The sequence below is a fragment of the Indicator indicator genome, chromosome 36 (genome assembly GCF_027791375.1).
Source record: "Indicator indicator isolate 239-I01 chromosome 36, UM_Iind_1.1, whole genome shotgun sequence".
Taxonomy (NCBI): domain Eukaryota; kingdom Metazoa; phylum Chordata; class Aves; order Piciformes; family Indicatoridae; genus Indicator; species Indicator indicator.
Window position 1 is genome coordinate 733,922 of NC_072045.1, and position 14,761 is coordinate 748,682.

The window sequence follows — 14,761 nt, forward strand, 5'->3', positions numbered from 1 at the left end:
ACTGACCTTCAGGAGCTAGGTTGGAGCTAGATGATCCTTGAGGTCCCTTCCAACCCTGACAATTCTCTGATCCTATAACTGCAGAGGATGGTTCCCCTGCCAGCCTCTCTGCAAGGATTTCTCCACCAGGAGGTGCATTAAATGCATCTCTTAACTTTGCTGTCTTTGGTTTTGCTTCCAGGTACGTGGGCTGGCTACCAGTCTAGTTGAAAAGGCAGGATGGCTGGAGCTGCAAGGAAGCTTTCTGAGCACTTGTGTGAGCTCTGGGGTCTGTCTGAAAGCAATCAGTGCCTGGCCCAGAGCACTGTGTGGAAGCAAAAAGCATCTTACAAAGTGTTTCATGTTTGAGAAGTAAAATGCAAGCCCAGTAGGTAAGCAGGTAGGCAGTAGAGCTCCACTGAGCTTGGCAGGCAAGTGTTGGGGCAGTGTTAAAGCAGGAAGGCTTCACCTGTGTGAGGCTTTGGAGCTTCTCTTGTTTGTTGTGAGGATTGGGATTCTGATTTGGGATTCTGAAGCCAAGTCAGCTGCTGTTGGCATTGCCAGGGGAGCTCTCATGGTGCTGTGGAGTCAGTTGTTACTTAAAGCTGCTCAGTAACTGACCAACTGCCTCAGCCATGCTTTGGGTGTCCCAAGAGCAGCCATGGCCTGGCCTGGCCTGCTCTGGAAGGAAGCTGTGATCCAGCCCTCTCGTTTTCTGCCTCCTCCATGACACTCTGAAGGACTCCATTTGTGTCTTTCCAGCTTTCTGGGGTTGTTTTGTGTTGCAAGCACTGTGTGTTTCCCTCTGGGAGATGACTGAGTCTCTTCTGCAGCAGCTTCAGTGCAGGTGGAGGAGGGCTGCTGTGTTTTGGGTATTGTTTATCCCATTTAAGGACGTTTGGCTTCATCCAACTTGGCTCTTCTGCACTTAAATTGCAGTCTCTGAAAGCCTCAAACACTTCACAGGGAAACTGAAATAGAAAACGGAAGGATTGTGGGATCCTAGAACAGGATTCCAAATGGCATGGGAGAAATATCTGCTGGGTGAGAGCCCCAAATGGCCTTTACAGAAGCAGCAGCAGAGTGGATCAGAGGCAGTGCCTCTGGAAGAAGAGCCTCCAGCTGGCAAGTTGGGTTGGGTGCTGAAGGACTCTTTAATCTCTCTCTGTCCAATTTCAGCCATTGTTTCTCTGCCTTGGTCTTCCAAAAGTTGGCCCCGGGGTTTTTTTTAGCTTTTTTTGGGATGATCTCTTCAGTTTTGATCTGTTCCCAGTGGGTGGAAAACCTTTGTCTAGAATACAAAAGGGCTGTCTGGAAACCAACACCTCAGAGTTGACCAAACCTCAGCTTCAAGCATCAAGCCCTCTCTAAAGCTGATTTAATGATGAATTTCCTGAGTCCAAAGCCCTACACTACCTTTAATTTACAAATCACCCTACTGGAAGACACAACTGAAGAGGTCTGGGGCTCAATCTCCTCCTTCCTGGCCTCTCTCTTCCCAGCAGGAAGCAGGACCAATTATTACTAATAAAAAAGAAAAAAGCAACAGAACTATTTCAGTGAAACCTTCAGCCCAGCTGGGGCTGTGCCTTAATTGAAGCAATGCTGCTAAATGTGTCTGAAATTCAGCAACCAACCTGGTGTCTGAAGAATGAAGCTGACAGAGAGAGCAAGCAAACAACTTTGGAGCCCTCCTCAGTCCTCTGCTTTCTTGCCTTGGTTTGTCTTTCAGTCACAAGGCTTCTGACACCCTTGGAAGCTTTCTGCTGCTGAAGGGTTGAGTTTTATCCTCTGTCCTCATCTGCTGGGGGTTAAGGAGCAGTTCCCTCCTCAGATTGTTTATAACTCAATTAAAATTGACCTCATTGCAGGGTGAGTGCCCAGAGGCTGGAGCCAGGCTCTGCTGGGTGATGCCCAATGCCAGCACAAGGCAGCAGTGGTGGAAGCTGAGGCAGAGGAAGTTCCATGGAACCATCAGGAAAATTATTTTCCTTGTGAGGGTGACAGAGCCCTGGAGCAGGCTGCCCAGGGGAGCTGTGGAGTCTCCTCTGGAGACATTCAAAACCCTCCTGAATGTGTTCCTGTGTGCTCTGGGTGCCCCTGCTCTGGCAGGGGGTTGGAGTGGATGACCTCTGGAGGTCCCTTCCAGCCCCTACCACTCTGGGATGCTGTGAAAATGGCAGAGTTCAGACCATTTGCAGCAGTTGCTTTGCTCACCTTGCACCCCAGGCAGACCTGCTTGCAGCATTTGCTTCCCCTGCTGTTCCTGGGTGGGTTTCATCTATTTTGAGGTGTGATTTATTTCACTTTTTCCCCCACAAACCTCAAATGCAGGACAAAGCCGAAACAACTTCTTGCTGCAATATCTCAGTTGAAGTGTGTGAGCTGAGCCCCTGAGCTCCATGCTTTGACTCTGCCAGTACTGTACACACCAGGGCACCCTCCTGCCCCCAGAGCTTGGCTGTGACTGTTTGGACCCTGATGAGGCTCAGCCTCTTCCTCAGACCCCACTGCTGTGCTTTTTTTTTTGTTTTGTCTGTGTAAAACCAGCAGTGTAAAACTGCAGGGAGATGTGAGGCTGTGTTCAGGGTGGCAGGCCCTTGGCATTGCAGACAGACATCCCCCAGCAAACCTCAGCTGCAAGGCTCAAGGTAATGAAAATGATGCTCAAAGAACTGCTGCTGCGCTGCTTGCTTACATCTTTCACATGTTAAGCCTTCAGCAAGCTAAGGCAGAGCTGCCCTTGGTCTCAAGCCAGGCTGGGGAGGATGGGACCCAGAGCAGCCCTGCAGAGAGGGACTTGGGGGTGCTGGGGGGGGAGAGGTTGGCCAGGAGCCAGCAATGGGCACTGGCAGCACAGAAGGCCAATGGCAGCCTGGGCTGCATCCAAAGCAGTGTGGCCAGAGCTGGAGAGAGAGGATCCTGCCCCTCTGCTCTGCTCTGGGGAGACCTCACCTGCAGGGCTGGGGCCAGCTGTGGGGCTCCCACCCCAAGAAGGACCTGGAGCTGATGGAGAGGGTCCAGAGGAAGCCATGAAAATGAACAGAGGGCTGGAGAAGCTCTGCTGTGGGGACAGGCTGGGAGAGTTGGGGCTGCTAAGCCTGGAGAAGAGAAGGCTCCAGGGAGACCTCAGAGCTGCATTTCAGTATCTGCAGGAGACCTCCAGGCAGGCTGGGGAGGGACTGTTCAGAAGGGGCTGTGGGGGTAGGACCAGGGGCAATGGTTTGAAACCATTGGAGCAGGGCAGAGTTAGGTTGGACATCAGGAGGAAGTTCTGCACAGGGAGGGTGAGGAAACACTTGGAAGAGGTTGCCCAGGGAGGTGGTGGAGTCAGGATCAGCCTTGCTGTGTCCCTGTGCAGCCTGCTCTGGTTGGAGCTGTCCCTGCTGCCTGCAGGGGGTGGGACAAGATGATCTTTGAGGATCCTTTCCAGCCTGATGCAATCTGGGGATCTAAAAATTGAATAGTAAGGAAGGGGAAGCTCTTGGTTTAGTCAAAAGAAAGAAAGGGGAGAAAAACAACAACAACAAAAAAAAAGCCCAGAAAAAGCCAAAACCCACCAAAAGCCAAACCCCAGAAAAAGCCAAACCTCACCAAAAGCCAAATCTCACCAACCAACCAAAAAAACTAAAAGCAAAAAAAAAAAGGGAAAAAAATTCCAACAACAAAGAAACAAAAAGCCTCAACCAAACCCAGATGCTAGAGATCACTGTCAGGGAGTCCAGAAGAGAGGAGCCATGGTCAGGGAGCCAGAGAACAGCAGCAACAGAGCCTGGTGACTCCTCAGCTGTTCTCTCTGCAGTGGCTTCCCAGCTGGCTGCTGACACATGAAGGACAGACAGACAGACAGCACCAAGCTCTTTGGCTTCTCAGTTCAGGCTCTGTGCCTGGGCAGGATAGAGAGGGAAAGGAGAAGATGAAAGTGAGGCTGGCTCAGGGAGCAGGAGGAGACACAGACAGGGGAAGAGTTTACTCCAGAGAGGACCAAAACTGCTCCAAAGGGAAGTGCTGAGGGCAGGTGTGGGAAATACCAAAACAGCTGAAAGGCTGCAAAGTGGGAAACAGACCTCAGACAGGAACAAACTGCAGCAAGGAGCTTTGGGCTGGTGGCAGAAAAATGTATCCCAGGATGGCTGCAAGTGGAGAGCAAGAGGCTGTGAGAGGAGCCTGGCTGGGATGGGAGGGAGGGAGAGGAGCCTGGCTGGGGTGGGAGGGAGGGAGAGGAGCCTGGCTGGGATGGGAGGGAGGGAGAGGAGCCTGGCTGGGGTGGGAGGGAGGGAGAGGAGCCTGGCTGGGATGGGAGGGAGGGAGGGAGAGGAGCCTGGCTGGGATGGGAGGGAGGGAGGGAGAGGAGCCTGGCTGGGATGGGAGGGAGGGAGAGGAGCCTGGCTGGGATGGGAGGGAGGGAGAGGAGCCTGGCTGGGATGGGAGTGAGGGAGAGGAGCCTGGCTGGGATGGGAGTGAGGGAGAGGAGCCTGGCTGGGGCTGGGCTATGTGTGAGTGGAGCCTGGGGCTGGGGCTGGGGCTAGGGCTGAGCCCAGCTCATGCTGCTGCTGAGCTCATCTTGTCTGAGAGTGAAGAATTTTCCCAGGTAGACAAAAGCCACCTGAGGACACTGGCAACCACCAACAAGGCCTGGTCCACTTCAGCCCAGGGATAGTCTGAGGGTTGGGGGTTTGGTCAGTCAGTGGCAGCATGGCATGAGTTTGATCCTGGAATTGTGCCAGGGGAGGGTCAGGTTGGAGATGAGGAAAAATTTCTTTGCTGGAGGAGTGGTCAGGGCTTGGCACAGGCTGCCCAGGGAGGTGGTGGAGTCCCCATCCCTGGAGGTGTTCCAGACCCCTGGGGCCATGGTGCCTGGGGCCATGGTTTGGTGTTGGTGGGGTTGGGTTGGACTTGGACTGGATGCTCTCAGAGAGCTTTTCCAAGCCAAATGATTCTATGACTCTGTGACTGATGAGCAGCAACTCCCTGCTCAGTCTGTGCAGCTGCCCCAGGGGTGCTGCCAGGAGCCCTCCAGCACTGGGCTGTGCACAGGAGCCACAGCTGATGCTGGTTCCAGCACAGTAACCTTCTCCTTGGTCCAGCAGTTCATAGAGGACAGAAATTGCTCTTTGCATCTTCAAATTGTGGCTGGAAAATGCCACTAGGAAAAATCTGCCCTGCTGGGTTGTGAGTGCAAGCTGTAGGTGTCTGGGGGCGCAGGAGGCTGCTGTCTGGGAGAGCTGAGAGCAGGGCCCCAGAGGGGGTTTATTGCTCTGCTCTGTTGAAGTTGTTTTGTTGAGCAAAAGCTTCAGCATTTCCCTGCTGGCAGTGCAGAGGTCAGGGTCAGTTTGACAAAACCCTGACAGTGGTGCAGTTCAGTCTGGTTTGGGGCAGAATCTGCCTCTAGATAGCTGAGATGGAGACTCCCAAGAGCTGAGCCTGCCAGGGGTGTTAGCACAGCAGCTCTGCCTGGGGAGTGACCTCACTCCTCACCACTTACCGGCAGTGCTCCGCATCTGCTGCTGTCAGCATCCTGCTGCCTCCTTGTCTCCAGCTCCTGCTCCCTCACCTGTGCTCTCCCCCCCACTGAGGGGGGTTGTGAAAGTGCTCTGCTTGACTGTGTTCTGTGTGCAGGGGACACTGCTTGAGGTCACCCACAGGCTTGCAAAGCTCCATCCCAGCACCACTCTGCAGGGTAACCCCCAGCAGCACACCTGGGGAGGGCCTCAGCTCTCTCTGCTTGCCAGTCAGGGTCCTGCTGTCAGCATCCTGCTGCCTCCTTGTCTCCAGCTCCTGCTCTTTCACCTGTGCTCCCCAACAGTCTTCTCATTCTCTCCCTCTCATGGAGCCAGCACAGGCTCTAAGGAAGCAAAAAGCAATCTCAGTGTCCTTGTGTCCTCCCAGGGCTGTCTGGAAAGTGTGCAGCTGGAACTGCTCACCACAGCCCAGCCTGGTGCTGCATTCAGCATGGGCTGGGTGCTGCATTCAGCATGGGCTGGGTGCCACCTTTGCCCACTCAGAGTTGATCGTTTTTGCTCCTCCAAGTCCCTGGCAATAGGAATGAGCTCTGCCCCTTCCAGGCTGGCAGCATCCCCAAGCCAGAGCTAACTGCTGAAGGAGTTTGCAGCCCTGCCCAGGCTCTGCTCAGCTGCATCCACTGTGTGCCTGCAGCTTCTGCATCCAGCCTGGTGCTGGAGGCCCTGGGGCTCTGGTGGCATCCTGGCACCCACTGGAGCGGTGCTGAGGTCCCTTTGCTCAGCCTGGGTTAGTGATGCTTTGTGTGGCTCAGGGGAGAGGCTGGAGGCCAAGCTGTGGAGCAGTGCACAGGGGATGGGTGAGGTGAGGCAGAAGCTGTTTGCTGGCTGCTGCTTTCTTGGGTGCTTGGTAGGAGCTGCTCTCAGTCAGGAAGTTGTTGCTGGGAGGTTGCATTTCCAGCAGAGCAGTTGGAGCAGTCTGGAGTCTTCGTGGAAGGAGGCTGTGGCAGGGTTCAGCTCATGGCCTCCAGGCTGCTGTTGGAGCAGTGCAGCTCTGGAGGTTGTTCAGAGGTTCAGTTTAGAGCTTAGGAATGCTCAGGTTGAGCTCTGCATAGGAAGTGACCTTTGAGCTGCTTTCCTGTGGTGCTGCAGGAAGGATGTTGTGGGGATCCAAAGCCTGGGACAGGTTTTGCTAAGGGAAGATCTTTTGTGCAGTTTGACCTCTTGACAAAGAAAGAAATAATTTCTATTTTAAAATGGAAAAAACCCAAACCCCAACCAAAACAGAGCCCCAAGCAGACACCCAACCAAAACAAAACCCCCAAACCAAACAAATCAAACCCCAAACAAATCAAAACCACAACCAAACCCCCCCCCCCCAAAACCAAAGCCCAGCTCTGCCAGCTGGCTGCTGTAGGGAGCTTGGTGTGAAACAGTCCCAGGGGACTCCCTGCACAGGGGCTGCTGCCACAAGCACTGAAGCTGTGCAAGGCAGAGGGGACACGGGATGAAGGCTTCAGTGCTCCACAAGGCTGCAGTCAGCAGCTCTGCCAGGGCTGCTGATCCGGGGCTGAGAGCCCTTCCCAAGGGCTGCTGATCCAGGGCTAAGAGTCCTTCCCCAGGGCTGAGAGTCCTTCCCCAGGGCTGAGAGTCCCTCCCCAGGGCTGAGAGTCCCTCCCCAGGGCTGAGAGTCCCTCCCCAGGGCTGAGAGTCCTTCCCAGGGCTGCTGATCCAGGGGCAGTCCTTCCCCAGGCCCCTGCTGTCTGCCTGGCCCCTGGCTGCCCTGCTGGGTCAGTCCCAGGCACTGTGCTATCAGCTCATGGTTTTAGCTCCCTGGTGGCTGGGCTGAGGGCTGTGGGGTGAGCAGGACAGCTCCTTTCAGAGGCTGCAGGAGGGTGGTGGTTGCCAGGTGATGCCCTGCAGGGTTGGTGCCTACAGGGACAGCTGAGCCAGTGGCTGGGTGACCTTATCTATCTCTGCAGCACAAGTGGGAGTTTTGTTGGTGTTGTTTGCAGGCAGCAACAGAGAGCTGAGCAGGACACCTCAGTGACCCCTTCAGTGCTGACTGCAGCACAGAGCCATGGGGAAGACCAAGAGGAGAGTGCAGTTCAGTATTTTTATCAGTGCCATAGACAAAGGGATCCAGGCACCACCAGCAGTGTGCAGATGGCACCGAGCTGAGTGGTGCTGTCCATGTGCCAGAGGGGCAGGATGGCATCCAGAGGGAGCTGGGCAGGCTGGAGAGGTGGTGCCCAGGTGAACCTCATGAGGTTCAGCCAGAGCAAGTGCAGGGTCCTGCAGCTGGGCCAGAGCAATCCTCACTGTCAGTACAGGCTGGGGGAGGAGGTGAGAGAAAGCAGCTCTGAGGAAAGGGACTTGGGGTGCTGGGGAGGGAGAAGCTGGCCAGGAGCAGGCAGTGAGAGCTTGCAGCACAGAAGGCCAAGGGCAGCCTGGGCTGCATCCAAAGCAGCATTGCCAGAGATCCAGAGAGGTGATTCTGCCTCACCTGCAGTGCTGTGTGCAGCTCTGGAACCCTCAACACAGGAAGGACCTGGACCTGATGGAGAGAGTCCAGAGGAGACCAGGAAAATGCTCAGGGGGTTGGAGCAGCTCTGCTATGGGGACAAGCTGAGGGAGCTGGAGGTGTTCAGCCTGGAGAAGAGAAGGCTCCAGGGAGACCTTAGAGCAGCTTCCAGTACCTGAAGGGGCTACAAGAAGGCTGCAGAGGGACTAAGCCCAAAGGCCTGCAGGGACAGGACCAGGGGCAATGACTTCAAACTAGAGCAGAGCAGATTGAGATTGGATGTGAGGAACAAGTTCTGCACCAGGAGGCTGCTGGAACACTGCAACAGGTTGCCCAGGGAGGTGGTTGGGATCCATCCCTGGAGATATTCAAGGTGAGGCTGGAGAGGGCTCTGAGCAACCTGATCTAGTGGAGGATGTCCCTGCTGAGTGCAGGGGGTTGGACTGGATGAGCTTTGGAGCTCCCTTCCAGCCCAAACCATTCTGTGACTCTGTGATTCTATGATCCACATCACCTCCAGGAGGGCAAAGGTACTTCTGCTGAGCACTTCTGGCTGTCCAGGGCTGCAGCTCACCCTGCACCAGGGCCATCAGGTCCTCAGCTCCCTTGGGCTGGGTTCTCTCCACCCCATTTCTGTGCAGCTCCTCCTGGGTTTGCCTGCAGCCTCCCCTCTGAACTGCAGCCTTGCAGCCACCTCCACAGCCTCCTCCCTCCCCCCGCCCCCCCAGTCTCTCTATTTTTCTCTCTGTGAATCCATTTAACCCCTGGCACTGCCAGTGACCACCTGGAGGTTTGCAGCTTCCTCCTGGGAGGCAATATGGGGGAAAGTTTGGATCAGAATTAACAGTGAGGGGAAACAAAATCCTGGGCCAAGAGGTGAGAAAGAGCTCAAAGGTTCCTGCAGGGTGGAATTTCCATGGGGTGGTCTAAGCCTGTTCTGGGCACAGGTAAATGTGGTGAAAGAAAACAAAGGAGGCAATGAGAGGGCAGCTGAAGCTGCAGAGATATTTTTGCTCTTCTGTTTTGCCTTTCCTTTGCTTTCCTTCAGCCTGGTTCAGTTGCAAACTGTACAAATTTTCTAAAACCTGTAAATTAAAGAGGCTTAAATTTTTTTTGAACTGAATTCTGCTGCTTTGTGTCCCTTTCACACTTTGCAATCCAGGTGTTGGCTTCTTGGGGTTGTTTGGCCCCAGGTGGGGTAAAAAAATCTCTTTTGTGATGTACAGAATCCCTGCTGGGGGATGCAGGCTGCAGCTGGATCCCACGCAAAATCTTCCAGATATGCCTCTGGCTTTCCCAGGTCCAGACCACAACATCCAACACCCCCAGCTGGGCTGCAGGAGGCTGCTCTGCCCTGCCCTGCTCTGCTCTGCCAGTGAGGATCTTTAGACAAGGGCTGGGAGTGAAAGGATGGGAGGGGATGGATGGAAGCTTCAGGAAGGGAGATGGAGACTGGAGCAAGAAATTGTTGAGAGTTAGGGAGGGGAGAGACTGGCACAGGTTGCCCAGGGAGGCTGTGGCTGTCCCCTGCCTGGAGGTGTTCAAGGCCAGGCTGGATGGAGCCTGGAGCAGCCTGGGCTGGTGGGAGGTGTCCCTGCCCATGGCAGGGGGTTGGAGCTGGATGAAATTTGATGTCCTTCCCAACCCATTCTGGGGAGCTATGAATCTCTGAGAGCTTTTCCAGCCAGAGCAGTTCTGTGATGCTGCAGCCCTGCTGTGGAGGCTCTGCTGGCACTCCTCAGCTTGACTCCAAGTGTGTGTCCCTTGGGAAGGGAGCTGGGAACTCACAGTCCCTCTATTTAGTAGATAGTCCTGGGCAAGCTGTGGCTGTATCAGAACAGCACAAACAGCAGCTGGAGAGGAGCCAGCAGTGCCCAGGGGGGCAAGAAGGGCAGCAGCAGCCTGGCCTGGAGCAGCAATGTGTGGGCAGCAGCAGCAGGGCAGGGATGGTGTCCCTGGACTGGCACTGGGGAGGGAACAGCTTGGATCCTGGGCTCAGTTCTGGGCTCCTCATTCCAAGAAGGACATTGAGGGCTGAGGCTGGGGAAAGGTCTGGTGAGGAGCAGCTGAGGGAGCTGGGGGTGTTTGGTGTGGAGAAGAGGAGGCTGAGGGAGACCTCATTGCTCTCTACAGCTCCCTGAGAGGAGTTTGGGATGAGGCCAGTGCTGGACTCTTCTACCAAGTAACCAATGAGGATGAGAGGAAATGTCCTGAAATTGTGCCAGGGGAGGGTTAGGTTGGAGAGGAGGCAAAATTGGCACAGGCTGCCCAGAGAGGTGGTGGAGTGCCCATCCCTGGAGGTGTTCCAGACCCCTGTGGCCATGGCACTTGGGGCCATGGTTTGGTGCCCATGGTGGGGTTGGACTGGGGTTGGACCGGGTGATCCTGGAGGCCTTTTCCAACCCAAACAATTCTCTGATTCTATGATTTCCAGGCTGTGTCTCTGTGCCTGTGGCTCTCTCACTGTCAGAGGGCACTGCTGCCAGGAAGGCAAAAATTGAGCCATTCCCTGTGCTACCTGGAGGGGGAAACAAAAGTAAAAGCTGCAGCAGGAGGCATTTGTGTGCAGGCTGTGGGTGGGGAGCTGAGAGTCAGCTGCCTCCATTCAGAGAGGGCTCAGAACCAGAAAGACAGGTTGGAGAGGGCTGGAGCTGCTCTGCTCTGGAGGCAGAGAGTTGGGGTTGTGCAGAATGGAGAAGAGAAGGCTCCGAGGAGACCTTCTTGTGGCCTTCCAGGATCTGAAGGGGGCTACAAGAAAGCTGGGGAGGGACTTCTGAGGGTGTCAGGGAGGGAGAGGACTGGGGGGGATGGAGCAAAACTAGAAGTGGGGAGATTCAGATTGGATGTTAGGAAGAAATTCTTCCCCATGAGGGTGGTGAGAGCCTGGCACAGGTTGCCCAGGGAGGTGGTGGAAGCCTCATTCCTGGAGGTGTTCAAGGCCAGGCTGGAGGTGGCTGTGAGCAACCTGCTGTAGTGTGAGGTGTCCCTGCCCATGGCAGGGGGGTTGGAACTGAATGATCCTTGAGGTCCCTTCCAACCCTGACAGTTCTGTGGTGGTTCTGGTTTGGTGTCCCTGCAGGGTGGTCAGTATTGAGGTACAGCCTGGCCACAAAGCTCATCCTAAGGGTTTCTAAAGCTGGCCCTGCAGCAGCTGAAGCAGCAGCAGCAGCAGCCACTGCTTGAGGTTTGAATCTGCACCTGTGTGCTGCAAGCAAACCAGCAAAATGAACTTTTGTAGTCATAGATTCATGAAATGGGTTGGGTTGAAAGGGACCTGAAAGCTCATCCAGCTCCAAGCCCCTGCCATGGGCAGGGACACCTCCCACCAGCCCAGGGTGCTCAGGGCCTCATCCAGCCTGGCCCTGAACACCTCCAGGCTGGAGGCAGCCACAGCCTCCCTGGGCAACCTGTGCCAGTCTCTCCCCACCCTCACTGGCAAGAATTTCTTCCTCATCTCCAGTCTCAGTCTCCCCTCTTGAAGCTTCCATCATCCATTCCCTCTCATCCAGGTGATTTGTTTAAAAACCAAACAACCAACAAAAAACCTAAAGAAACATTAAAAAAATCCCCAAACCAAACAACCAAACCCAAAAAATCCCCAAACCAAATCAAACCAAACCCAACCCCAATTAAACTCCAGCCCAAACCACCCCAAACTGAAGTTATTGATCTGTTGAGCCTGGCACAGGGTCCTGCCCTCCTGGGGAGTGAAATCTTTGCACCTGGAGGTTGTCTTCCTCTGGGTCAGATCAGAGCCTAAGCTGCTGAGCTGTGGAATCCTTGCAGCAGAGCTGCCCCTTGGATCCCCTACTGCTCTCTCACTGTTGATTAGCTTAATTACACCCAAAGCATCTCCAGGCTCTCTCCCAGAGTCACCCCCAGCCTGACCTACCTGAGCAGCCCTGCAGCTGCAGGGGCACTCTGGGTTGGTTATTTACAGGCATTTTGCCTATGTGCAGCAGGTTTGGAGCAAGAGCTCCCTGGGGAGCCCCTGGGAGGACAGGGAGGATTCTCCAACCTGCTTGGATTCTCCCCCAGCCTGCATTCTCCCCCAGCCTGCACTCTCCCCCCAGCCTGGAGGCTCATTCCAGCACAGGCACTGCCCCCTGCACTGCTGCTGCCTGAGGGCTGCCCTCAGGGCACTCTGACATTCCAGCACCGATTGCTCAGATCCTTTCCCATGAAGATCTTCAGTGACTGATCACTTTCAAGTCAGTTCCTTGTCTCTGAACCCCCCCAGGGACTCATGTCTTGGCTGCCTGGCTGTGCACCCAGGGACAGCCTCCATCCCTGCAGGACTGCAGCTGAAGGACTCAGTTGAGTGCTGTGCTCACAGCTCAGGTGTAGCAATTCCATAGCTCTGCCATGGCCCAAGGGATCTGAGTCCTTTTTTGTCTTTAGAAGGCCAAGCAGGTTGTGAGCCACACAGCAAAGGAGAGGGAGCTCCCCCTCCCCAGAAGGGATGTCCTGCACCCCCAGGCCCAGGGCTGTTGTGTGCTGGGAGGGGGAAGAAAGTTCCTTGCACTGCAACCTGCTGCTGATGGGAAGCAAAGCTGTGAGCTCCCTCAGCCTTTAAGCATGGTCCTGGCCATGGACCTGTGTTGTCCTTCTTACTGTGGGAGCTGCATTCAGACAAGTACAGAGCTGGAATTTTGGGTTCAGGTTTTGCTGTTTCAATACCATTCTCATGTTCATAGAATCACAGAGTGGTATGGGTGGGAAAAGCTCAGCTGAGAGACAAATACCTGCCAGGTGAAGGATGGAAGAAGTGGAGGAGGTTGGACTTGATGATCTTTGAAGGTCTCTTCCAACCCCTAGCATCCTGTGAGGGGAGGAATTCAGCTTACTGCATTTCATGAAACTGCAATGGGCCTGACTGAGCCATCTGGGAGCTCAGAGTCATGGAACTGTTGGGTTGGGAAAGCCCTCCCAGATCACCCAGTCCAACCCCAACCCCAACCCCACCCACATCACCCAGTCCAACCCCAACCCCACAGCAAATCCCCTCCCACATCACCCACTCCATCCCCAACCCCACACCAAACCCCTCCCACATCACCCAGTCCAACCCCAGCCCCACACCAAACCCCTCCCACATCACCCAGTCCAACCCCAACCTAACCCCACCATGGCTACGAAACCATGGCCCAAAGGTTCTGGAACACCTCCAGGGATGGGCACTCCACCACCTCCCTGGGCAGCCTGTGCCAATCCCTGACCACTCCTCCAGCAAAAAAATTTTCCTCCTCTCCATCCTGACCCTCCCCTGGTGGAGCTGAGGGCCATGGTTTGGTGGTGTCCTGGCAGTGCTCGCTTAAGGGCTGGACTTGATGATCTTCCAACATTGTGAAATGTTTTCCATGCCCTCATCAAGAAGCAGAATGAAACTCATGGTCTTGGAAACCCTTCCATGTGGCATTCTCCTTGCTGTGTGTTTTGCAGTCCCTGCAGTCCCTGTGCCAGGACTCCAAGGAGGAACCTCTCCAAGCAGCTCTCTGCTGTGGAAGGTCTTTAGGTCCTGCAGCTGCTCCCCCATGGCTCCCTGATTGCTCTGCTGAGTTTCTTGCCCTGCTGCAGAGCAGTCTTGATTTCAGCCTCACACTGTGACAGCCAATCCTGCACTGGGCAGAGTGGCCCCAGCTGCTCCTGCTGAGTTTGGGTCCCAGTGATGCCATCTCCAGTGACTCTCTCCTCATGCAGCTCAGGGCTGCTCCCTGTAGGAGGGCAAAGACTGCAGCTGCTGCTCCTCGGCTCACACAGTCACAGAGCGGTGACTGGGGGCTGGAAGGGACCTCTGGAGATCATCAAGTCCAACCCCCTGCCAGAGCAGGGTCACCCAGGGCAGGTCACACAGGAACACATCCAGGTGGGTCTGGAAAGCCTCCAGAGAAGAAAACTCCACAACCTCTCTGGGCAGCCTGCTCCAGGGCTCTGTGACCCTCACACCAAAGAAGTTCCTCCTCATGTTAAATGGAGCTTCCTATGGTCAGGTTTGTGCCCATTGCCTCTTCTCCTGTCACTGAGGACCACTGAGAAGACTCTGTCCCCATCTTCCTGCCACCACCCCATAGCTCCCTGTCAGCACTGCTCAGATCCCCCTCAGCCTGCTCTGGATTTTGCTCTCCCCTCAGTTCCTGCTGCTCTCTTCCCTTCCTGCAGCCATACCTCCCCTCCTTCCCTTGCTGCCTTTGGAGTTACTTTGAGCAGTTTTGTCTTCTCCAGGACCACAGAGATCTGTGCAGGTTCTTTATCTGCTGAGCTCTCAGGAGGACCTCAGTCTGCTGCCAGCTCTTTCGCAAGGGCTGTGTGGGACACGCAGGCTGTGCACACACAATGCTGCCCGCAGCCTGCCAGCCTGTGCCACTCACTGACAGCCAGACCTGCTCAGAGTCAGACTCTGCTGGCTTCTCCTGGGTCACTGCACCTGCAGGAAGTGCAAGCAGCCAAGTCCTCACTGCTGGGGCTCAGGAGGAAACCTAAAATAGGTTTCAGTGGTCGCTGGTGGAGCAGCAATGGTGTGGGCAGCAGGAGCAGGGCAGGGATGGTGCCCCTGGACTGGGCACTGCTGAGGCTGCACCTCAAGTACTGGGTTCAGTTTTGTGCCCTCACTCCCAGAAGGATGTTGAGGGGCTGGAGCATGTCCAGAGAAGGGGAACAAAGCTGGGGAAGGGTCTGGAGAAGAGGGCTGGGGAGGAGCAGCTGAGGGAGCTGGCGGTGTTTGGTGTGGAGAAGAGGAGGCTGAGGGAGACCTCATTGCTCTCTGCAGCTCCCTGAGAGGAGGCTGCAGGGAGGTGGGGGT